Source organism: Bos grunniens, chromosome 3 (genome assembly GCF_055505025.1).
Source record: "Bos grunniens cultivar Pamir isolate PY7600 chromosome 3, Bosgru_T2T1.0, whole genome shotgun sequence".
NCBI lineage: Eukaryota > Metazoa > Chordata > Mammalia > Artiodactyla > Bovidae > Bos > Bos grunniens.
This window is the reverse complement of record NC_141167.1, coordinates 57,803,677-57,831,286: the sequence shown is the minus strand read 5'-3', so window position 1 is coordinate 57,831,286 and position 27,610 is coordinate 57,803,677. Positions and strand designations below refer to the sequence as shown.

General features: G+C 36.9%; 1 long non-coding RNA gene across 1 annotated transcript in view; it reads left to right on the top strand.

Annotated features, from left to right (window-relative positions):
- LOC147375670 (uncharacterized) overlaps window positions 1–22,132 on the top strand; it is a 163,139-nt gene extending 141,007 nt beyond the window's left edge. The window contains exon 2 of the long non-coding RNA XR_015161583.1: window positions 18,785–22,132. This is a non-coding gene — a long non-coding RNA (uncharacterized LOC147375670). The remainder of the gene's footprint in view (window positions 1–18,784) is intronic.
- Window positions 22,133–27,610: the final 5,478 nt, after the last annotated feature.

The window sequence follows — 27,610 nt, the reverse complement described above, 5'->3', positions numbered from 1 at the left end:
TGAAAGATGGTGAGGATTTGAATGGCAGCAATGTTGAAAGAGGGCTTCCCAGGTGGCACTAGTGGTGAATCTGCCTGCCAGTGCAGGTGACAGATAGATGCAGGTTCTATCCCTGGGTGGGGAAGGAAGATCCCTGGGTTGGGGAAATGGCAACCCACTCCAGTATTCTTGCCTGGAAAATTCCACTGACAGAGGAACCTGGCAGGCTGCAGTCCATGGGGTCGCAAGGAGTTGGACTAAACACACACACAATGGAATAACTATACCCAGAAGGCTCTGAGATATAGGACTATACGTGGGGGAGGTTAGGACAGAGACTGCAGCTTTTCTTTCTTTTCTTTAATGTTGTAAGAGGACATTTTAAAGGGGAAAGAAAAAAAGTAAAGGCATATTAGCAAGAGTATGTATGATTGTGTTAGAAAAAAACAAACATGGTTAAAATTGTTTATGTAGGAGGGAAATGGACAATATACTTCATTTTGAATGTGAGCTCTAAAACACTGTTGATAGTTACCTGAATTACTATGTTCAGAAGGGCTGTGAGATTAGATTCAGACTCTGAAGGAAAGAGTTGTGATTTCCAAGGGATATCTGCCATTAGCACAGGAACTGAGTTCCAGAGGACGGAGGTGGTGATGTGGAAAGCTATGGTACCAGGTTTCTGTGGCTTGGTTTGTCATGGGGAGGTCAGCCAGGCTCAGTCTACAGAGAAAGACTGCGGTTCCGGAATAACCTCAAACTCAGTTTCCCCAGTTCTGTTTGTTTTACATTCAATTCAGTTCAGTCACTCAGTCGTGTCCAACTCTTTGTAACCCCATGAATCACAGCACACCAGGCCTCTCTGTCCATCACCAACTCCTGGAGTCCACCCAAACCCATGTCCATTGAGATGGTGATGCCATCCAACCATCTCATCCTCTGTCATCCCCTTCTCTTGCCCTCAATCTTTCCCAGCATCAGGGTCTTTTCAAATGAGTCAGTTCTTTGCATCAGGTGGCCAAAGTACTGGAGTTTCAGCTTCAGTATTAGTCCTTCCAATGAACACCCAGGACTGATCTCCTTTAGGATGGACTGGCTGGATCTCCTTGCAGTCCAAGGGACTCTCAAGAGTCTTCTCCAACACCACAGTTCAAAAGCATTAATTCTTCTGTGCTCAACTTTCTTTATAGTCCAACTCTCACATCCATATATGACCATTGGAAAAACCATAGCCTTGACTAGACGGACCTTTGTTGACAAAGTAATGTCTATGCTTTTTAATATGCTGTCTAGGTTGGTCATAACTTTCCTTCCAAGGAGTAAGCGTCTTTTAATTTCAGGGCTGCAATTACCATCTGCAGTGATTTTGGTATATTGGACTACAGCAAAATATTAGCAAAACTATTGAGTCAAATTCTATTCATATTTCTTTGCTTACTATACATTTTCTTCTAGCTTTTTGAAAAAGTGGGCAATTTTAAATACTGTACACAGTCTTTTTCCTCTCAAGCTCTAAGGTAGATTGTTAATGTGACATAGAACTTTGAAATTACACAGAGACATCCTAGGGGCTTTTCATTTGTAGAAACATGGCTCTGCAGCAAGGAATGTGGTCATAAGACCAAAAGGAAAAGTCATATAGAGCAGTGACTTTTATGTTTCAAGAAAATGTAATTTTGGACAAATTCTGAGACCCTGACTTTGAGATAGGCATAATTATAGGAAAAACTTTCCTAAAATTATTTGACATATTTCCCTAGGAATTTAATGGTCTAGTAAATATTTTAAAATGACCATTTCCTCAAAGGGCTGTAATTAGGCATATTTATTTAATTGGTATTTCAGCTTCATAGGTTATCATTAATGTTGTTAATACTGTTCATCAGATTTCAAGTAACACCCACTATGTATTTTCAATGTAATAAAATGGAGGTTTAAAAAAAATTGGTGGGAAGGATATCAATAGAAAGTGGGCTTTCTTTTAATTGATCAAATAAAAATTTATCAATATAAAAATTGATATCTAACAGATCTTAGATATTTTAACAATAATTAATTTCTACTGTGCATAGAAAATTAATACCCATTCAAAAAATAATCTCTGCAATTTCTTTTATAGAACCAGGCCTAGTAAAAATTTAAAATTTTAAAAGAATCCCTGATCTTTATAGTTAAACAGTGCTGGAGATAAAATTTGATTTTAACAAAAAATAATAATTATAGTAATGTTAATAAATGAAACCTCTCTCTACTACTCTAATGTCACTCTAGTAAGGATATGTACACCTTCATAAGCATACACATGTGCAATGCATACATACCTCTTCATATTTCATCATTAAGAAATGGGTTATGCTCTGCATGTTTGACTGCAACATGCTTTTTACAGTTAGCAATATATCCAATGCATATTTCAAGGTTAGTATTTTAGATCTATTTCATTAATTTTAATGGATGCATACTATTTAATGATGTACCTTTACTTATTTAAACATTTCCCAAATGATAGGCATTTGCCTTGTTTCTTATTCTTTGTCATGGCAATCAGTACCGCAATGAACATATTTTCTATGTATCTCTTTGCAGAAACATGTGATGGTTTACAATAGAAACTAGAGGAGATATGGGCTTCCCAGGTGGCTAAGTGGTAAATAATACACCTGCCAGTGCAGGAAATGCAGGAGACATAGATTTGATCCCTGGATCTGGAAGATCCCCTGGAGTAGGTAATAGCAACCCACTCCAATATTCTTGCCTGGAGAACCCCATGGACAGAGGAGTTTGGTAGGCCCCAGTCCATAGGGTCTTAACCGGTTGGATACAACTGAGCACTCACACACACATAGAGGAGACATTTCTGGATTCAGCAATTATAACTCAATTTTCCTCAGTGAAAAGGCCATTGTAACAAAAACATTACAGAATTTATTTTGCCACACGTTTGCCAACACTGGATATTATCAAACTTTTTAAATTCTTCAAGTCTGATTGGAAAAAAAAAAAACCTCATTTGAAATTGCCTTTCCCTGAATATTAGATATATATATAGTATATATAAGGTATGTATATATAATATATATGTATATAGTATGTATATATATGGTATGTATACATATAGTAGATGTATATATATATATACAGTAGATATATATATATATACACACACACACACACCCATACATATATAATGTTTACCCACATTCTCTTAATTCTCTTTTTGACTTTTTAACAATATATCTGTTGTCATACAGCAGTATTAAAATATTAAGCAACTATATTTATAAATATTTTTATCTCTAAGGCTTCATATATATATGCGTGTGTGTGTGTGTGTGTATACACACACATACATATTCAATTTTATATTGTTTAGTTTGATTTTAGTTTAAATACCACTGAGGAAAATTTTCTCTATGCTTCAAAAATGGATAGTACTGCTTCACAGTACTTTCTGAAATGCTAACATTATGATTCCTAAATTCAATGATACTTTTTCTTCTGTTCTATTCTAATTCTTTTCTATTCTATTCTGTTTTATCCTGTTCAATTCTACTCACCAGTGAAATGATTTATACTATGTTACTTTACACTTCCCTGGTGGCTCAGTCAGTAGAGAATCTGCCTGCAATGAAGGAGAGTCAGGTTCAATTCGTGGGTTGGAAAGATCCCCTGAAGAAGGAAATGGCAACCCATTCCAGTATTCTTGGTGGGATAATCCCATCGATAGAGGAGCCTGGTGGGCCACAGTCCACAGGATCGCAAAAGAGTCAGACACAGTTTAGTGACTAAACCACCACCTATCATACTAGAATCTGAAGTTTGCCTCCTGTACAATTCTACTCACCAGTAAAATGATTTTATAGTATGTTTTTTAACAAATACAAGACATTCTTCATATTTTTTAAAAATAAATTTCTTGGCAGTCCCATTATTTCATATTCTGGACAATTTTATGATCATTTTGTCAAACATAGAGAGTATTACTCTAGAATTTTCTTTGGGATTGCACTGAATCAGTAGATTATTTCAATAATCACTTATTTTTCTAAGATAACATCTTCCCTTCCAAAGATGTTTCTCCCTTTATCCAGATTTTATAGATTTTTTTCCTTTGGTATTGTATTATTTTATTGAATTAAAATTTAAATATTTTATATTTTTGTTACTATTTTGATTAAATCATTTTTGCACTTGGAATAGGAGCTATAACATGAGACATGCCCATGTTGTTCCTAAGTTTATAAGAATGTTTTTAATGTTTTATTCTTACTAATTTTATGTCATGTTCCATAAAATTTTCTTTAAAAAGAAATATTTTTCTATTGTTCTTTTGTAGATGTGGATAGGTATGTGTATGTATGCCTTTACACAGAGGTACCTGTGTATATGGAAAAGGAATGTGTTGGTAGTTTTCAATTTGAAGTGAATTTTTAACTTAGCAATGCATTACAGACCCACCTTATTGAAATTAGATTGACCAAAGCTTAAAAAAAAAAAAAAAAGACACTTTTTTTTTAAGAGATCAGACTATAAATTTGAATCAGAACTTTTAATTTTGAGCCTTCATGTTGTGAGATAAGTTACACTCTGTCATGATCTGTTGTTATTTTAGTATAGTGCTATTATAGTTTATCTCCTACTTTAAGCCTTTATTTGTATGATTATATATGATGCATATATTTTGTATTTGTTTTTTTTATTCCAGTGTTGATGTTGATTCTGTATGAACCATGCATTCAAAATCTTTGCTTGTTTCCTGTGTTCTTAATCAATGTTTAATACATTTGAGTCCATTTTAGTAAATTTACATTTTTCTATAAACATCCGTTTAGTTTGAATTTTTCAAATTTATATGTATGAAGCTGTATATAATGTTGCTTTAATTTTATTCAAGCCCCCTTTTGTTCTCTGCTTTATGACTTCATTAATTCCGTCTTTCTACTTTGTGTTATTTTGGCTATTCTTACTATAGATTCTTATATTAAAAGCTTATTTTGATATTTTCAGTCTTTCTTGTTTCCTAAGCAATGCGTTCATGATTATACATTTGCCTCTGAGAAGTGTTCTGGTTGCAGTGATGAGTTTTGATATGAGTCTTCTCATTTTCCATAATTCCTAAATAGAGTATAATTGCTATTTCCATTTTCTCTTTGATCCAAGAGTTGTTTAGGTAGTTACTTTTTGGTTTCCAAATCTATTCAGTTCTTATTTTACATGTTTTTCCATTTTGTCAACATCTATTATATTCCTGTTGTTCAAAGAATATAGCCTCTCTGATTTCTAGGTAGAATTTTCTGAGGCCTTTCTTCTCCTGCAGCATGCCTAAATTTATTTTTATAGTTTAACTTGAAAAAAATTGTTTTTTTTTTTGGTAGTATCTTTGTCTGGTTTTGATATCAGGGTGATGGAGGCCTCATAGAATGAGTTTGGGAATATTCCTTCCTCTGCAATTTTTGAACATTTTAAAATGATAGGTGTTAACTTTTTAAATGTTTGATAGAATTTGCCTGTGAAGCCATCGGATCCTGGACTTTCAGTTTTGGGGAATCATTTTGATCACAGTTTCAGTTTCAGTACTTGTAATTGCTCTCTTCATATTTCTTCCTGTTCCAATCTTGGGAGATTACACCTTTCCAAAAATTTGTCATTTCTGCCAGGTTGTTCATTTTGCTGGCATACAGTTGCTGGTAGTAGTCTCTTATGATCCTTTGTATTTCTGTAGTATCCAGTGTAACTTCCATTTCTAATTTTATTTGAGCCCTTTCCCTTATTTTCTTGATGAGTCTGGCCAAAAGTTTGTCTATTTTGTTTATCTTTTCAAAGAACCAACATTCAGTTTCATTGATCTTTGCTATTGTTCATCTCTATTTCATTTATTTCTGCTCTGATCTTTGATTACTTTCCTTCTGTGAACTTTGAGGGTCACTTGTTCTTCTTTCTCTAGCAGCTTCGGGTGTAAGGGTAGATTGTTTATTTGTGATTTTTCTTGTTTCCTGAGGTAAGATTGTATTGCTATAAGCTTCCCTTTTGGAACTCCTCCTACAGTGTCCCATAAGTTTTGGATGATTGTTCTTTCATTTTCATCTGTCTCTAGGTAATTTGTGTTGGGAAAAAAGTCTGTATATGTGATAGGCTTTATCTGTATGAGATAAACCAAGTTAATTATATTTTTAAATTCTTGGTATGCTTAGACCTATCAACCTAGTTTTTTATTCTGGTCAGATGTTTGTTAGAATCTTCCATCATGATTGTGCATTTGTTAATTCTTTCTAAAATGTATATTTTTTAATTCTTCACTGCTTCTTGTAACAGGTTTATATATTTACATTCTTTACCTTGGGGCCTTGCATTTACTCCTAGTCAAGTATGTGGGGTATATATCCCCAGTCATGTGACTTGCATTTGCAGTGGCTTGTATTAGGGGATAGACAAAAACAAAACCAGTAAAAGCACTTGTATTATTAGGCATGGGCTCTTGTACATATGCTTTCTAACTGAGAATATCATGCCCCACATGACTACAGAGATACCTTCTAGTGGCTGCCTGCATCTTTATCAAGAAACATAAAACATAGTTGTTGAAAGTCCCTGATATCTTGAGGTTTATTTCATGAAGCATAATTGCAGGAGAAATACGACTAAAATCTCATTACGAGATTGGATTGCTATTGAAATGAGAACTAAGTACATGGCATTGGCTTTGGGTAGGAGTGACAGTGATGAAACTGTTATAGGAAGATGAAGACCTGGACAACTTTCCTACACAATGGTGAAATATGTGGAGCTTAAAACTACAGCCTGGGATAATCTGGAATGCAGAAAATAAGCTTAAATAATTTGTGCTGTTGAACAAAGAGGTTAGGATGTTGCTGACTTAAGGTGGTTGCTCTGAAGTGTCTTTTAAAAGGGACTTCAGAAAATGAGGCTTGGATCATGGGACATGAAATTGTTTGGAATAAAATTTTTTTTATATATATACAATAACATTTTGAGGATGGCCCTAAGATGGCAGATGAATAGGGCGGGGAGACCACTTTCTCCCCCACAAATTCATGGAAAGATCATTTGAACGCTGAGCAAATACCACAAAACAACTTCTGAACTCTGGTGGAGGACACCAGGCACCCAGAAAGGTAGCCCATTGTCTTCGAAAGGAGGTAGAACAAAATATAAAAGATAAAAAGAGAGACAAAAGAGATAGGGACGGAGAACCGCCCCGGGGAGGGAGTCTTAAAAGAGAAGTTTCCAAACACCAGGAGACCATCTCACTGGTGGGTCTGTGGGGAGTTTTGGAATCTCAGAGGGCAACATAACTGGGAGGAAAAAATAAAAAAATAAAACCCACAGATTACAGGTCCAATTACAATTTCTATCGGAGAGGTAGCCCAGATACTCACGTCCACCACTAGCAAGCAGGGGCTGAACAGCGAGGCGCGGGCTGCACTGCTTAGGGTAAGGACCAGGCCTGAATGCCCTGAGGGCAATCTGAGGGAGCTAACATGAGATAGCAACCCAAACTATGGGATAGCCAGAGAGGGGGGAGGGGGAAGAGGAGAGAGAGAGAGAGAGAGAACTTTCCTATGAAAAGCTCTAACCTAAGGCACTGCCAGGCCGATCACAGAACAAAGGACTGAGCAAATACCAGAGGAGAGCTAGCCAGCTGTGGACTGGTCCATTCCCCTGCCAGAGGCAGGTAGGCAGGCAGGTGCCAGCCAGAGCTGGAAGGAAAGGGGCAAACTTGGCCCCATCCCCTACCAAACTGTAAGGAGGCTAGCAGTCACTAACCAAGTCTTCCTAGGATCCTGGACGGTTGACATCCATCAGGAGGGTCAGAGCCAGAGATCAGCTCCCCAGAAGAGACACACGGCACACCTGAGACGCAGCTGCATATGCAGAAAACCGAGTGGCTAGGACCGGGGAGGTGATGAGATGCACCGCACCTGGGAAGTGGGTGCTCGCCAAGCACCTGGTGGCCTGAGCTGCTCAGACCTGGGAAGGGCACAAAACGTGGGCCCAATTGAGTCTATGCCTTTGTGGAGTACCCGAGAACATGAACCTGAGCGGTATAGATCTGGAAGTGCACGCAACCCAGTGCCCGCCTCAGACAGTTCCCGACAGAGCAACCTGAAGCCTAAGCAGTGTAGACCAGGAAAGCACACACGCTGTGAGCCGGGGCAAACCCAGTGAAACCCAGACACTGCGAGCACTCGTCACACATGCCAGTGATATTTGTATGTAGTGTTCCTCCCTCCCTGCAGCACAATTGAAAAAGTGAGCCTAAATAAATTACCACCTCTACCCCCTGTGTCAGGGCAGAAGTTAGATACTGAAGAGATTTGCAAACAGAGGAAGCCAAAATAAAGAGGGAACGGCTATGGAAGTGACAGGTGCAACAGATTAAAACCCTGTAGTTAACAGTAACTACATTGGAAGGGACGTATAGACCTTGAGACGAAGTATAATGTGGAACAAGGAACTATCTGAAACTGAACTGACCACACACTGCCCTCAACAGCTCCAGAGAAATTCCTAGATATATTTTACAATTATAATTTTTTAATTTCTTTTTAATTTTTAAATTTTTAAGTTCTTTATTAATCCTTTACTTTTCATTTTAAAAACCTATTACCTTGAAAAAGAAGACGCCCATTTTTCAAGCAAATTTCATAATTTTTATTTAACTTTTGCGATTTTGTTTTGTTTTTTTTAATATTGTATTTTAGAGTCTATACCAGAGTACATGAACTGTGAACTTGCAGATGTTCAAGCTGGTTTTAGAAAAGGCAGAGGAACCAGAGATCAAATTGCCAACATCTGCTGGATCATCAAAAAAGCAAGAGAGTTCCAGAAAAACATCTTTGTTGACTATGCCAAAGCCTTTGACTGTATGGACCACAATAAACTGTGGAAAATTCTGAAAGAGATGGGAATACCAGACCACCTGACCTGCCTCTTGAGAAACCTATATGCAGGTCAGGAAGCAACAGTTAGAACTGGACATGGAGCAAGAGACTGGCTCCAAATAGGAAAAGGAGTACGTCAAGGCTGTATATTGTCACCCTGCTTATTTAACTTATATGAAGAGTACATCATGAGAAACGCTGGGCTGGAGGAAGCACAAACTGGAATCAAGATTGCTGGGAGAAATATCAATAATGTCAGATATGCAGATGACACCACCCTTATGGCAGAAAGTGAAGAGGAACTAAAAAGCCTCTTGATGAAATGAAAGAGGAGAGTGAAAAAGTTGGCTTAAAGCTCAACATTCAGAAAACGAAGATCATGGCATCTGGTCCCATCACTTCATGGGAAATAGATGTGGAAACAGTGTCAGACTTTATTTTGGGGGGGCTCCAAAATCACTGCGGATGGTGACTGCAGCCATGAAATTAAAAGACACTTACTCCTTGGAAGGAAAATTATGACCAACCTAGACAGCATATTGAAAAGCAGAGACATTACTTTGCCAACAAAGGTCCGTCTAGTCAAGGCTATGGTTTTTCCAGTGGTCATGTATGCATGTGAGAGTTGGACTGTGAAGAAAGCTGAGTGCCAAAGAATTGATCTTTTATTGTGATGTTGGAGAAGACTCTTGAGAGTCCTTTGGACTGCAGGGAGATCCAACCAGTCCATCCTAAAGGAGATCAGTCCTGGGTTTTCATTGGAGAGACTGATGCTGAAGCTGAAATTCCAATACTTTGGCCACCTCATGTGAAGAATTGAATCATTGGAAAAGACCCTGATTCTGGGAGGGATTGGGGGCAGGAGGAGAAGGGGACTACAGAGGATGAGATGGCTAGATGGTATCACTGACTCAATGGACATGAGTTTGAGTGAACTCCGGGAGTTGGTGATGGACAGGGAGGCCTGGCATGCTGTGATTCATGGGGTTGCAACGAGTCCAACATGACTGAGTGACTGAACTGAACTGAACTGATCCTCTACTCTAGATTTTAAATCTTTGCTTTTTGGTATTTGCTATCAATTTTGTACCTTTAAAAACCCAATCTTCAGTTCCCATTTTACTTAGGAGTGTGATTACTGGCTTGATTGCTGTCTGTCCTTTTGATTCTCATTTTTCTCCCCCAGGTCACCTCTATCTCCTCCCTCACCCTTCTCTTCTCTACTTAACTATGTGAATCTCTTTGGGTGTTTCGGGCTATGAAGAAAATTAGGGAACTGATCACAGGATAGATTGGTCTCTCTCCTTTTGATTCCTCCTCTTTCCTCCTGCTCAACTTCTATCTCCTTCCTTCCTCTTCTCTTCTTTATGGAACTCCATGAACCTCTCTGAGTCTTCTAGACTGTGGAGAGCAAATAGGAAATTGATTACTGGCTAGACTGCTCTCCCCCCCTTTGATTCCCCCTCTTCTTCTCCTGGTAACCTCTATCTCCCTACTCCCTCTTCTCTTCTTCATATAACTCTGTGAACCTCTTTGAGTCTCCCTCACTGTGAAGAATCTTTTCACCCTTAACCTAGCTGTTTTGTCATTGGTGCTGTATGGATGGCGAAGTCCTGAGGCTACTAAAAGAATAATACTGAAAGCCAGAGGCAGGAGGCCACAAACCAAAACTTGGGATCACCAGAAATCTCCTGACTCCAGGGACCATTAATCAACAAAAAGTCATACAAAAGCCTCCATACCTACACTGAAACCAAACTCCACGCAAGAGCCAACAAGTTTCAGAGCAAGACATACCAAGCTAATTCTCCACAAAGCAGGAACATTTGTGGAGAATTCTCCCTGAGCAGAAAAATACAGGCGGCCAAAAGTCACACCAAACCCATAGATACCTCAAAACTCACTACTGGACACTTCATTGCACTCCAGAGAGAAGAAATCCAGCTCCACCCACCAGAACACTGACGCAGGCTTCCCTAACCAGAAAACCTTGACTAGCCACTTATCCAACCCCACTCAAGAGAGGAACCTCCACAATAAAGAGGAACCACAAACTTCCAATATACAGAAAGGCCACCCCAAACACAACAACCTAAATAAGATGAAAAGGCAGAGAAATATTGATCAGGTAAAGGAACATGATAAAAGCCCACCAAACCAAACCAAAGAGGAGGAGATAGGGAGTCTACCTGAAAAAGAATTAAGAAAATGATATTAAGAATGATCCAAAATCTTGAAAACAAAATGGAGTTACAGATAAATATGCTGGAGGCAAGGATTGAGAAGATGCAAGAAATGTTACAATGCCCTAGAAGAAATAAAAAAGAGTCAATCAATAATGAATAATGCAATAAATGAGATAAAAAACACTCTGGAGGGAACCAACAGTAGAATAACTGAGGCAGAAGATAGGATAAGTGAGGTAGAAGATAGAATGGTAGAAATAAATGAAGCAGAGAAGAAAAAAGAATTAAATGAAGACAACCTCAGGGACCTCTGGGACAATGTTAAACACCCTAACATTCAAATCATAGGAGTCCCGGACGAAGAAGACAAAAAGAAAGGCAATGAGAAAATACTTGAGGAGATAATAGTTGAAAACTTCCCTAAAATGGGGAAGGAAATAATCACCAAAGTCCAAGAAACCCATAGAGTCCCAACAGGATAAACCCAAGGCAGAACACTCCAAGACACATATTAACCAAATTAACGAAGATCAAACACAAAGAACAAATATGAACAGCAGCAAGGGAAAAACAACAACTAACCCACAAGGGAATCCCTATAAGGATAACAGCTGATCTTTCAATATAAACCCTTCAAGCGAGAAGGGAATGGCAGGACATACTTAAAGTGATGTAAGAGAAAAACCTACAACCCAGATTACTGTACCCAGAAAGGATCTCATTCAAATATGAAGGAGAAATCAAAAGCTTTACAGACAAGCAAAAGCTCAGAGAATTAAGCACCACCAAACTAGCTCTCCAACAAATGCTAAAGGATCTTCTCTAGACAGAAAATACAGAAAAGGATCATAAACACGAACCCAAAACAACAAAGTAAATGGCAATGGGATCATGCTGCTGCTGCTGCTAAGTCGCTTCAGTCGTGTCCAACTCTGTGCGACCCCAGAGATGGCAGCCCACCAGGCTCTGCCATCCTTGGGATTCTCCAGGCAAGAACACTGGAGTGGGTTGCCATTTCCTTCTCCAGTGCATGAAAGTGAAAAGTGAAAGTGAAGTCGCTAAGTTGTGTCTGACTCTTAGCGACCCCATGGACTTGAGCCTACCAGGCTCCTCCGTCCATGGGATTTTCCAGGCAAGAGTACTACTTATCAATAATTATCTTAAATGTAAATGGGTTGAATGCCCCAACCAAAAGACAAAGACTGGCTGAATGGATAAAAGAACAAGACCCCTATATATGCTGTCTACAAGAGACCCAGCTCAAACCTAGGGACACATACAGACTGAAAGTGAAGGGATGGAAAAAGATATTTCACACAAAAGGAGACCAAAAGAAAGCAGGAGTAGCAATATTCATATCAGATAAAATAGATTTTGAAATAAAGTCCGTGAAAAGAGACAAAGAAGGACACTACATAATGACCAAAGGATCAATCCAAGAAGAAGATATAACAATTATAAATATATATGCACCCAACATAACACCACAATATGTAAGACAAATGCTAACAAGTATGAAATGGGAAATTAACAATAACACAATAATATTGGGAGACTTTAATCCCCACTCACAAATATGAATAGATCAACTAAACAGAAATTTAGGAAGGAAACACAAACTTTAACTGATACAATGGAACAATTAGTCCTAATTGATATCTATAAGACATTTCACCCTAAAACAACGAATTTCACCTTTTTCTCAAGTGCACACAGAACCTTCTCCAGGATGTATCACATCCTGGGCCATAAATCTAGCCTTGGTAAATTCAAAAATATTGAAATCATCTCAAGCATCTTTCTGATCACAATGTGGTAAGATTAGATGTCAACTACAGGAAAAAACTATGAAAAATACAAACATATGGAAGCTAAACAACACTCTTCTGAATAATGAACAAATCACAGAAGAAATCAAAAAAGAAATCAAAATATGCATAGCAATGAATGAAAATGAAAACGTAACAACCCAAAACCTATGGGATTCAGTAAAAGCAGTGCTAAGGGGAAGGTTTATAGCAATACACGCCTACCTCAAGAAACAGGAGAGAAATGAAATAAATAACCTAACTCTACACCTAAAACAACTAGAAAAAGAAGAAATGAAAAACCTCAGGGTTAGTAGAAGGAAAGAAATCACAAAAATTAGGGCAGAAATAAATGCAAAAGAAACAAAAGAGACCATAGCAAAAATCAACAAAGCTAAAAGCTCGTTCTTCGAGAAGATAAATAAAGTAGACAAACTATTAGCCAGACTCATCAAGAAACAAAGGGAGAAGAATCAAATCAACAAAATTAGAAATGAAAATGGAGAAATCACAACAGACAACAGAGAAATACAAAGGATCATAAGAGACTAATATCAGTAACTATATGCCAATAAAATGGACAACTTGGAAGAATTGGACAAATTCTTAGAAAAGTATAGCTTCCCAAAACTGAACCAGGAGGAAATAGGAAATCTTAACAGACCCATCACAAGCACAGAAATAGAAACCATGATCAGAAATCTTCCAACAAACAAAAGCCCAGGACCAGATGGCTTCACAGCTGAATTGTACCAAAAATTTAGAGAAGAACTAACACCTATCCTACTCAAACTCTTGAAGAAAATTGCAGAGGAAAGTAAACTTCCAAACTCACTCTATGAGGCCACCATCACCCTAATACCAAAATCAAACAAAGATGCCACAAAAAAAGAAAACTATAGGCCAGTATCACTGATGAACATAAATGCAAAAATCCTTAACAAATTTCTATCAAACAGAATCCAACAATGTATTAAAAAGATCATACATCATCACCAAGTGGGCTTTATCCCAGGGATGCAAGCATTCTTTAATATTTGCAAATCAATCAATGTGACACACCCCATTAACAAATTAAAAGATAAAAACTACGATTATCTCAATAGATGCAGAGAAAACCTTTGACAAAATTCAACATCCAATTATGATAAAAACCCTCCAGAAAGCAGGCATAGAAGGAACATACCTCAACATAATAAAAGCCATATATGATAAGCCCACAGCAAATATTATCCTCAGTGGTGAAAAATTGAAAGCATTTCCCCTAAAGTCAGGAACAAGACAAGGGTGCCCACCCTCACCACTACTGTTCAACATAGTTTGGGAAATTTGGCCACAGCAATCAGAACAGAAAAAGAAATAAAAGGAATCCAGATTGGAAAAGAAGAAGTAAAACTCTCACTGTTTGCAGATGACATGATCCTCTACATAGAAAACCCTGAAGACTCCACCAGAAATTACTAGAGCTAATTAATGAATACAGTAAAGTTGCAGGATATAAAATTAACACACAGAAATCCCTTGCATTCCTATACACTAACAATGAGAAAATAGAGAAATTAAGGAAACAATTCCATTCACCATTACAACAAAAAGAATAAAATACTTAGAAATAAATATACCTAAAGAAACAAAAGACCTATATATAGAAAGCTATAAAACACTGATGAAAGAATCAAAAAGGACACAAATAGATGGAGAAATATACCATGTTCATAGATCATAAGAATCAATATTTTGAAAATGAGTATACTACCCAAAGCAATCTATAGATTCAGTGCAATCCCTGTCAAGCTTCCAATGGTATTTTTCAGAGAATTAGAACAAACAATTTCACAATTTGTATGAAATTACAAAAAACCTTGAATAGCCAAAGCAGTCTTGAGAAAGAAAAATGGAACTGGAGGAATCAACCTGCCTGACTTCAGGCTATACTACATAGCATCAGTCATCAAGACAGTATGGTACTGGCACAAAGACAGAAATATAGATCAATGGAACAAAATAGAAAGCCCAGAGATAAATCCATGCACCTATGGACACCTTATCTTTGACAAAGGAGGCAAGAATATACAATGGAGAAAAGACAATCTCTTTAACAAGTGGTACTGGGAAAGCTGGTCAGCCACTTGTAAAAAAATGAAACCAGAATACTTTCTAACACCATACACAAAAATAAACTCAAAATGGGTTAAAGATCTAAATGTAAGTCCAGAAACTATAAAATTCCTAGAGGAAAACATAGACAAAACACTCTCTGACATAAATCACAGCAGGATCCTCCATGACCCACCTCTCAGAGTAATGGAAATAAAAGCAAAAATGAACAAATGGGACCTAATTAAACTTAAAAGCTTTTGCACAATGAAGGATATTATAAGCAAGGTGAAGAGACAGCCTTCAGAATGGGAGAAAATAATAACAAACGAAGCCACTGACAAAGAATTAATCTCAAAAATATACAAGCAACTCCTGCAGCTCAATTCCAGAAAAATAAATGACCCAATCAAAAAATGGGCCAAAGAACTAAACAGACATTTCTCCAAAGAAGATATACAAATGGATAACAAACACATGAAAAGATGCTCAACATCACTCATTATCAGAGAAATGCAAATCAAAACCACAATGAGGTACCATTTCACGCCAGTCAGAATGGATGCTATCAAAAAGTCTACAAACAATAAATGCTGGAGAGGGTGTGGAGAAAAAGGAACCCTCTTACACTGTTGGTGGGAATGCAAACTAGTACAGCCACTATGGAGAACAGTGTAGAGATTTCTTAAAAAACTGGAAACAGAACTGCCATATGGCCCAGCAATCCCACTGCTGTGCATTAACACCAAGGAAACCAGAATTGAAAGAGACACATGTACCCCAATGTTCATCACAGTACTGTTTACAATAGCCAGGACATGGAAGCAACCTAGATGTCCATCAGCAGATGAATGGATAAGAAAGCTGTGGTGTATATACACAATGGAGTATTACTCAGCCATTAAAAAGAATACATTTGAATCAGTTCTAATGAGGTTGATGAAACTGGAGCCTATTATATAGAGCAAAGTAAATCGGAAAGAAAAACACCAGTGCAGTATATTAATGCATATATGTGGAATTTAGAAAGATGGTAGCCATAACCGTATATGTGAGACAGCAAAAGAAAGACAGATGTAAAGAACAGACTTTTGGACTCTGTGGGAAAAGGCGAGGGTGGGAGGATTTGAAAGAATAGCATTGAAAATGTATATTATCATATGTGAAATAGATCGCCAATCCAGCTTTGATGCATGAGGCAGGGTGCTCAGGACTGGTGCACTGGGATGACCCTGAGGGCTGGGATGGGGAGAGAGGTCAGAGGGAGGGTCTGGATGGGGAACACATGTACACCCATGGCTGATTCATGTGAATTTATGGCAAAAACCACCACAATATTGTAAAGTAATTAGCCTCCAATTAAAATAAATAAATAAATAAATATATATATATATATATATATATATATATATATAATAAAATTTAACAGAGTTCTTTTACCATTCTGGACTAAAAGAGACTGTGAGTTTTGAAGATCAAAAAAGATATCTGACCCCCCAACCCCCAACATTGGCCAGGCAGAAAGCAGACTAGGAAATGTCCTCTATTGTCAGGAATAGGACTGCTCTGTCCTTTTCAGATGTGAGGAAGGATGATGATAAAGGATGCTGCAAAGAGGACAGAATGACTACCTCTACCCATGGAGAACAAGGTCTATTCTGTTCACCAAGGTAGGGAGTTCTAGCAATATTTGCTTAGGAAGATTTCTGAATTATGAACTACTTACTTTTGTGTGCCTCTGATTTTCTCCTCCTCTGTAATACTTTTTTAGCTTTTCCCTGTTTCATCATTGTATATTGAGTATATAGAAGACAGGATATTCATCTATTTTAGCTCATAGTCCTCTAAATCAAGAGGGACCACATTTGGACCTAGGTTAGGTTATAAGGCCTTGGGTACTGAGCCAGTTGCCATGACTTGATAGACTTTCAGACTATTTCAGCATGAAGGAGATATATTTGGGAAGTGAGAGTTAAGAGAATGAGTATGGGGGGGAAAATGCCTTACTGATCAAAGTGGGAAAGTGAAGTCACTCAGTCGTGTCTGACTCTTTGTGACCCCATGGACTGTAGCCTACCAGGCTCCTCTGTCCATAGGATTTTTCAGCAAGAGTACTGGAGTGGGTTGCTATTTCCTTCTCCAGGAGATCTTCTCAACCCAGGGATTGAACCCAGGTGTACTGCATTGTAGGCAGACGCTTTACCGTCTGAGCCACCAGGGAAGTCACTGATCAAAGATAAAGAGTTTTATAGTAACTTTTATCTATATACTTAGAAAGGTCCATTTGGAAGTGAAACAGTAAAAGTCGTTGACCAGTCTTTAATAATGTTTTATATAATTTTTATTAAGCCTAAGTCGTATTTCAGTGCACTGAAATGTACTGCAAAAATGTTAACCAAAGATGATTATTAAGTGAAAAACATTTGTAAAGTGATGATAGAACAGAGAGGGTTCACTAACATTTCTGTAAAGACAATAAACAAGAAAAACTGAATTGGAAGTACATATTCTTGTCTAATGGGAATTATATGAACATTTGATCCATGTGAAAATGAACCCAGTAAGATCCAGTTACAGACACAAAAGATCTCTTTATTACCTTCCTATGGAAACTGGTGGCCAGATGCCCTAGAGAATAAAACTATTTTTTTTAAATCAAAAAAGTCTTGAAAATTGAGAATTGTTACCTTATCACATTATATATTTAAAAAAAAAAGTTTAGACCTAAGACTATTGTTTATTATTTACAAAGGCTGCTGTCTACCTTTACCACTTCCGTCATAGGTTTTATTTTGTTCATATAAGTACTTACCAGTCTAACTGGGAGAAGGCAATGGCAACCCACTCCAGTACTCTTGCCTGGAAAATCCCACGAACAGAGGGGCCTGGTGGGCTGCAGTCCATGGAGTCGCTAGGAGTTGGACACGACTGAGCGACTTCACTTTATTTTTTCACTTTCATACATTGAAGAAGGAAATGACAACCCACTCCAGTGTTCTTGCCTGGAGAATCCCAGGGACGGGGGAGCCTGGTGGGCTGCCATCTATGGGGTTGCACAGAGTCGGATATGACTGAAGCGACTTAGCAGCAGCAGCAGCAGCAGCAGCAGCAGTCTAACTGACGTTTATTTAAAAGTGAATTCTCAAAGCCTTGTAGAATAATCACAATGAGAAAAGTGCCGAACAATTTTATGAGGCAATAATCCAGTTCTCTTATTACAAAACTCTAACCAGCCTTCAGCCTTATAGTTTATCCACGCGGGAACCAGATTATTGCCTCATAAAACAGCTCAGTGTTCCTATTATGGTTTAAATATAATTGTGTTTAAAGACCTTGTTGATTCCATTTAGCAAAATTAGTTTTTATCTTATTTCATCATAACAATGGGTTCTAATATCCTTGATGATATTTTGATGTGTGCCCAATTACATTTTCAAGAGTAGTTTTTTGTTTTTTTTTTTTTAGTAAAATTTCTGCTGGAAAAATTTTCAGTCTTAGTTTATTGTGTTAATTCACCATCTTTTTTTCCTTGAGATAATTTAACTTAATAAGAAGTTTATTATTTTCTTATTTTGACTAATAAAATAAAAAGTTAAATAATTTTTCTTTGCAACACATTCATCAGCAACAGTAAGTTGGATTTCAGTGATATGCATGTAATGTTCATTCTAATGTTAGGCAATTTGGGATCTGAATCCAGGTTTTAGTACTTTTAAGGTGTGTGACCATGGTCAAGTTGCTTAATACTCTAAGCTTGTTTCTTGGTTTATTTAAAAATGGGACTATTGTAACAAAAATAACTATCTTATAGGAAATTTAATGAGAATTAGATGGCCTACTGAGCACTGAAGAATTGATGCTTTTAAATAGCGGTGTTGGAGAAGACTCCTGAGAATCCCTTGGACTGCAAGGAGATCCAACCAGTCCATTCTGAAAGAGATTAGCCCTGGTATTTCTTTGGAAGGAATGATGCTAGAGCTGAAACTCCAGTACTTTGGCCACCTCATGAGAAGAGTTGACTCATTGGAAGAGACTCTGATGCTGGGAGAGATTGGGGGCAAGAGGAGAAGGGGACGACAGAGGATGAGATGGCTGGATGGCATCACTGACTCGATGGACATGAGTCTGAGTGAACTCTGGGAGTTGGTGATGGACAGGGAGGCCTGGTGTCCTGCGATTCATGGGGTTGCAAAGAGTCGGACATGACTGAGTGACTGAACTGAACTGAAGTGTTCAGTTGGTATTTTTTCTGTATGTCTATTAGTTTTACCTTATTTTTATATTTAAAAAAGATATTACGGAGCTCATACATGCATATAAAAGACGATTTTAAATAAAGTTGATCAGAATAAATGTGGTCAAAATATATTTTTGTAGCAATTAATAATGATATTATTCTGCAGAACAGAATTACAAAAAATAAATTATTTATAAATGTAGTCATTTATAAATTTCACATTTGTTTCTAACAAGAAAAGGGGTAATCTGAGACTGAGGCAAAAATCACGATCGAGTATAGAGATGATTGGACGTCCTCCAATATCCCCCAACTTATTGATAATCTGATTGTTGAAGCACTGAAAAGTTAGGTTCTGTCAAATACTACCATTAATTATAGAATATTATTTTCACTGGTAAAGGTTATTTTATTACAATATAGCAACAGCTTTGAATTTTATGAATACCTGTTTGCGTTATTCCTCTCTCCTCTGAACTGTGAAATAGTCTCTGGGCACTGATTCACTGATTTCCATCCCTTTCTTTACTTGATAGTCATGATTGTAACTCAATGTGATTCAGATTTCTTTCATACTCAAGTGCATTTTATTAATTCAATTGTAAATATAGAAAACCATATAAGTTCTATTTTTTTCCACAGGAGGCTATGTATTACTTAGAAACCAGGCTTTACTTTCCTTTAAAGTGAAAATTATAGATTATGCTAACAGAAATTAACCACCTAACACTGTATTAAGTTACCATTTGAATTCTGTAAGCCCAAGAAATATTATAAATTTACCTTATATATTAAGGGCATGTTGGAGTATGTGAAGTGTTGTGTAGCCTTATATATTTAATGTAGTTCATAAGTATTTTAAATTTCTAGCACATGGTATGTATTGGGTGAGGAACACAAAGTATCAAAGGTTTATTAGCTTTGTCATTTTTACTGTACTTGATTTTTAGTTACATTTGGGAACTTTGTCACCAAATATATATTTAGCTTAATTTTCCTCCCAAATTTCTAACAGCATACTCTGGAATGTATACATAAACTTGTGCAATTATCATCTACTTCCTAACCTGTGGAAAGTTGGGAGAGGAGAAGGATTAGTCAGGTATATTGAGAGTGAAGCGGAGAAGGAAATAGAAAATAGGTTCTCTTACTACCAGATAAACAATGATAGCTTCTCTAATCAATTGTGTACCATTTTTAGAATATCATTTGGTGATAACAGAGGAGAAACCAGAGTGAAATCTGCTAATTTTTTTATGTTACACATTCCTCTTAGGGCCTAGCACTAGTAAAACTATGAGGTTTTATGTGTTAACATTTCTTGACTTAAGTGAAATTCACAGAACTCATTGCCATCTCTTTCATAGGGATATTGTGAAAATGTCCATTAACATTTATAGAGTAGACTTTGAGCTCCTACAAAGAAAGACATTAGCTAAGAACAAAAGAAATAAATTTAAAAGCAACATATACATAATTTTAAGTGAATCAAACACATGTGCATTAAACTTATGTAGATACAAGTATGGAATTAAGCAAGAAATACTTGGCTAAGAGTGTTTGAGTTTTATGAAATGTAAACATTTTAAATGTGGTTTGATAGATTTCATAAACCTATGTAGAGAAGTTTGCCAGGCCTTGATACTACAAATAAATATTTTGTTATGTGTTCTAAAGAATTATTCACATTTCTAATAGAGATCTCACAATTTGTCAAGAGAAACTCATGATGTTAGAAATATTTATTTCAAATATAAAGAAATGATTGCTTTGTTTCTGTTAAATATTGACTGCAAAGATAACTTTTTATCCATTCAATTGATATTTGAGTATAGATAATAGTAGACTTTCTTACACATGTTCAGTTCAGTTCAGTCGCTCAGTCGTGTCTGACCCCATGAATCGCAGCATGCCAGGCCTCCCTGTCCATCACCAACTCCCAGAGTTCACTCAAAGTCATGTGCATCAAGCAGTGATGCCATCCAGCCATCACATCCTCTGTCGTCCCCTTCTCCTCCTGCCCCCAATCCCTCCCAGCATTAGAGTCTTTTCCAATGAGTCAACTCTTCACATGAGGTGGCCAAAGTACTGGATTTTCAGCTTTAGCATCAGTCCTTCCAATGAACACCCAGGACTGTTCTTTAGAATGGACTGGTTGGATCTCCTTGCAGTCCAAGGGACTCTCAAGAGTCTTCACCAACACCATAGTTCAAAAGCATCAATTCTTCAGCACTCAGCTTTCTTCACAGTCCAGCTCTCACCTCCATACATGACCACTGGAAAAACCATAGCCTTGATTAGATGGACCTTTATTGGCAAAGTAATTACACATGTTAACATGCAACAAATATTTATTGAACAAGTTTTTGGAGTATGAATACTGAAATAAGAAATTACAGATTGGCTCAAATATCAATGGAGTCAATGTCTAGCCTTGGAACCTCAAACATGACATTTAATGGGCCTCAGAAGACTAATAAACTATATGAATACATAGTGATTACATAGTCCATCATTAATGAGCCTTATGCAGATGCAGTTTATGTTACCAGACAGTCATGTCTATTAAGTCAACATTGTTTTCCTTACCTAAATTAAAGGCTAGAGCAAGACTATAAGTAAAAGATAAATTGCATTGTATTCCTTGTTTCTCCTCTTAACACTGTTCAAAATTATTTGAGTATATTCGACAAATACAGTTTTGCAAATTTGGATTCCTGCTCTGAATTTATGAAAAGCGGTTTGATTTCTGGATAATATATGTCATTTTGGCTACTTCAAATTTGCCGTATTTTTATTCTTCAAGTCTTAAAATTGTCAAGTTTAGAACATTGTCTTTGAAAGCATTCATGTAAAAGAGTTTTATAAGTAATTATTACAGCTTATGATAAATATGGTAAATAAAAAAATAAAATTGTCAAGTAATAATAATGTGTCAAGCCCTGTACTTTATCAGTATTATTGTCATAATTACTATCTAGTGAAGATATATTGCCATTTCACAGAAGGGAAAATTAAGTCTCTGAAAATGTGAATAACTTGCCTGAGATTACTTACATAGCAAAGAGGAGACAGACCTAGAAAAATCCAGGTCTAAATGGCTTCAAATCTAATGCTATTCTCCTTATATTCTGCTTTCTACTATGACAATTCATTTTCATGGCTTTTTCAAAGCAGTGGCCAAGACTGCAGAGATTCTTCTTGAAGTTATTAGCTTGGGTATAGCTAAAGAAATCATGAATGTTAGGTGTTAGAAAAGGCTTGCTAAAATAAAGTCACATGTTATATCTATCACGTTAGGTGTTAGATAGGCTTGCTATCACAAAGAACTCACTTCCATATGCTAATTGATTAACCTGTTGGAAATTAATTTCATTTCATTTTGACAGGGATAGACTAATTTAGCCCAGAAGTACATAGAGAGGTTTTCCTGACTTAGGGAGGCCTATACTTTGTTAGGTCTTCCCAGATGGCACAGTGGTAATGAATCCGCTTGCCAATGCAAGAGACGCAAGAGACATACTTTCGATCCCTGAGTCGGGAAGATACCCTGGAATAGAAAATGGCAACCTGCTCCAGGATTCTTGCCATGGACAAAGGAGCCTGGTGGGCTACAGTCCATGGGATTGCAGAGTTGGACATGACTGAACACACACAAACTTTTTATTAGACTTGCTAATATAGTAGAAAAAACTAGAATGAGAGAGAACATGTAAGAAAGCCACAGAAGATTTACATTGTGGTAAATAACACCAATAAGAGCAAAATAGTTCCTGGAACAACAACAACAGAAATAAAACAGAAACTGTGTTTTTATCTAGTAGACTCTGGGAATATATGTATGTTGATTCTACTCAGTCTTTGAGGGGAAATTGAAGATGAAAAGAAGACTTTGGAAATATACAACTAAGCCAGTCTTTAATTAGGTGGATATTTCAGAATACACATAAATTCGGCTAAATCCTCTGTTCTCTTGTGAACCACTTGCATGTGAAATGTTCTCATTTAGTTACCTCATTCAGTCTTCCATGGTGTTGGGGTGGTGAAGGCTAAGGAAGAGATTATGTGATTGGAACAATGGTGTCCCTTTTACTGTGCACATAGTATGTTTCATGCTTTAACAAATACCTGATACATGTTATTGTATTTAATGTTTCAGCAATCCAGTGCATTCTGTATCCTTAACAGACTGAAGAAAAAATAGCTTCTGAAATTAGTCAACTAGACAGTGTCAGAACCTGGATTTCAGTTCTGTTAGGTTTGATTCCTAAGCTGTGATGTTGACTTCTGTAGTAACTCTAATTTAAATAAAAGTTTCTAAGTTAGGGTTTAATTTAAAATGGCAAGGCAGTATTCTAATCACGCCAAATAGGAATTTAGAAATAAAGGGAAAAAATATGAAGCAAGCAAACAAAAAAACAATGTTGTCTCTCCTGCAGCAGGTGTCTCTTAGAAAGTGGTAAATAGCAGGATAGCTTTCAGGGACTCATACATGCTGACTTTTTGTATTATGAGAGTACTGACATTATCATTATTCCTAATGTAAATGAGAAAACTGAGGCCCAGAAAGTTCTCATAACCCATCTGCTGTAATTTGGGACTTCAACAACAATCTTTCTTTTTTTATTTTCTTTGATGACAACACTGAATATTTATGACTCGGTATTTATCCTATCCCACCCACTTCTGATTGAGAAAAGAGTGTTAGCTGTCATATTCCTTTCCCTTCTGTCTTTTTAACAAAGCAAGGAATCAATTTTCAACTGTTAAGTTGATAAGAAAAATGAAAGAAAGTTAGAAGTTTCTATTGAAACTTCAGTAGTCTCTCATAGTATGACTCAAATTTAGGAAAGCATAACAATGTGTGGTTTTATGGCTTGTTCTTCATTATTTTCTGTTAACTTTCTCTAGTCTTTATTTTTTCTTTATAGGCTCTAGTTGAATAAGAAATACTGAACAAATAGATGAACATATATCTATATAAAATTTATAGACTGCTGTATGTGAGAAGAGAGTTGACAGGGTGAGAGAGGCTATTTTAAAATTATCCCAGTAGTCTTCAGGTAAGAATGGGAGTTTCCGAAGCAGACTGATTGCCGCCATAAGTACTAAATATCAACCTGGTTAAGGACACATTTTTACTCATTCAAAAATCAGATGAGCAGGGATCACTCTGATTCATTCATTAAGCAATATTTGAGTGTTCCTTGGTGCCAGGTGTTGCTCCAAGTGCTGGGGATATAACAGAATGGAAAGAAATTTTGGCCCTTGAGGAGGAGGACCTACACTAAGTCTGAAGCCCCCAAAGGGGTACAGTTGCTGTCAGTGTATATTGATAGCATTATTTCTTAGTTCTTTCTAGGACCTTTTAATAAAATGTGTCCTTAATTCTTTGGCACCCCACTCTAGTACTCTTGCCTGGAAAATCCCATGGATGGAGGAGCCTGGTAGGCTGCAGTCCATGGGGTCACGAAGAGTTGGACACAACTGAGCGACTTCACTTTCACTTTTCACTTTCATGCATTGGAGAAGGAAATGGCAACCCACTCCAGTGTTCTTGCCTGCAGAGTCCCAGGGACGGGGGAGCCTGGTGGGCTGCCCTCAGTGGGGTCGCACAGAGTGGGACATGACTGAAGTGACTTAGCTTAGCTTAATTCTTAGATCTATTCTTCTAAAATCAGTTCTTATTGTCTCCTCATAACAAAGTTCTGTTTTTTTTTGTTTTTTTTTTTGAGATTTTCAAGCAACTACAGGTCTATTTTGAGTCTGTTTATACTGCCTAATATGATCAGATCACATCCCCAAAACCTGGCCTTAACCCTATAGTTCAGAACAAATAGCCATTCTAGAAGGAAAATAAAACCAATGAATAGTAACTTGCAATTATTCATAAACCAGAAATTCTTATAATTTTCTTACATTGGAAGACAAAGGGTTTTTTGAAAAACAGTAACAGGTATTCTCTGCAGTTCTTGGTTTTTAAGGCACTGTGTCTTGTGAAATGTGATGTTGTGTGAACTTGTGCTGGATGTAGCTTTCTGAAAAGGCCAAGGAGAAATTCTAAACTCCTTTTTGTGATATATTCTTGTTCCCATCAGTGACCTCTTCATTGAGGAGAGAGAGAGGAAGGAAGAAAGAAAATGAGGTTTTCTCTGATGACAAGTCAATTTAAGAGAACCCTCTGATCAATGACTGTGCTTGGCAAAAGCAAGAGGTTTCTGGTTTCTTTGAAGGGAAAAAATGCCAACACATCCTTGATGGCTTGTAGTCTCTGAAAGTGAGATACATGTTATAAGGCATAGGAAAGTAATGCATAGGAAAGGCATAGGAAAGTAAGCTTGATTTTTGTACAAGGACTTCATTTGTGGAGCATAAAAGCATCCCCAGTGAAGTTAATGGCCAGGAGAGAGGAAGCTAAGCTCAAAAGTTTCATTTAAAAAATTCATTAGAAAAGACATAGTAATGAACATTATGTTACTAGACATAAGTTGATTTCAATTAATGACTGAATACTTTTAAAAATACACATGACATTATGTCTTTTATTGAACCAATGAGAGGACTAATGTTGAAAATTATGCTAGATTTTAAGATTCATAAACCTGTTGCCTCTCCGGAGGTTAGAAGTCACAATATGAAGCATATTTGAATATGGATTGCTTATGACACAGAATACCAAGAAGAAGGAATGTAATTTTTTATTCTATTTCATGCTGGAAACCAAATTGCTTATTATGTTCAACATAGTGAGTAGCATACCAGCACATCAAGTAGGGACAGTCACGTCTCTATCAGTGACAACTGCTTGTAGAACTGAAATTGTTTACTCTGAGAAATCTGACTGCATTAATGACTTCCTGCTTCCTTATCTAGCATATAATGAGCTCATGTTTTCGTTTGTTCACAATGTTTTACAGTCAGCTAGATGAATAACAGTAATAATTTGCTTAAATATAGTACTTCTCATCAAACTATTTTAAAGTGCTTTTGTGAAGAATTAAAGTGTTACAGGGTCCAGTGATGCATTGGCTTCTTGTTATTCACATTGCAAAGGGAGGATATAAAGAGCTTAAGTGGCTCTTCCCAGATCTATGGAAAAATCAGTCAAAGATTCATGCATTAATTGTAGGAATCCTGGCTCCTAGTTCATTGATCCGAAGCTGGACCTCATATTTATTAGATAGACATATTTGTCTTTAAAGGCTAACCAGAAGCATGCATTTCTTACAGCTCTATCTCAGCTTAGTAATGAATAATAAAAAAGAATTGCCAGGGTAGGGCAAGGTTGAAGTGCTAAATTTGTAACATGTTTTACTATTGTGTAAAACTTCTGTGTCTTTTGTGTCTATATAACTCTTTCTCAGTTTGTTTGTTTATTATCTGCTTTGTTTATAATAGAATTTGCCTGTCAATGAACAAAAGAGCAGTCATATTTTTTCCTATCTGAAACTTGAAATTTAGATTAAAAAAGAGAGGAATAAACAAGGAATTTTTATGTTGCTGAAAAAAAATAGATTTTTTTTTTTGCCATTGTTGTATTTAGGAATAAAATTAAAGGTTCACTTGTGAACACGTCCCTGGAAAGGAAATGGTTGGCAAGATGCTAAGGGCCTCATATAAATATATATAAATTTACACACACACAAACACACACACATGAACATATTTTACATTTATTGCCTTATATTAAAATGGCTTTTTGAAATACTATAATCTACACATATAATTTAGGTGCATATTAATCTTTACTTGAAGATGAATGCATTCCTTATACAATATATTAAATCTAGAAAATTGAAAAATACAAGACACATTTTCTGAGAGTAATCTATCAAGTCTAAGTAATATCTGATGCTGTGCTAAACATCTGTTCAGAACAAACTCTTATTGGTGTAAATGTTGAAAACTCAAAGGCCATGATTCAGCAGTTGTGCTCCTTGGTATTTACCCAAAGGAGATGGAAGTGTATGTCCACATAAAACCCTCCATGCAGGTGTTTATAGCAGCTTTATTCATAATTGCCAAAACCAAGAAGCAACCAAGATGTTTTTCAGTAAGTGACTAGGTAAAGTGTGCTTCATTCAGACAATGGAATGTTATTTAGCATTAAAAAGAAATGATCTGTGATTTCCGTGGTGGTCCAGTGATAAAGAATCCACCTGCCAATGCAGAGAACAGTTTCAAGTCCTACTTTGGGAAGATTCCACATTCTGCAGGGCAACTGAGCCCGTGCCCTGAAGCCCATGTACCACACTACTGAAGCCCCGCACGGTCTAGAGCTTGCACTTCACAAGAGATGCCATCACAATGAGAAGCCCGCACACCTCTACTGGAGTGTAGCCCCTGCTCTCCACAACTAGAGAGAGCTCATACAATAGTGAAGACCCAGCACAGCCAAAA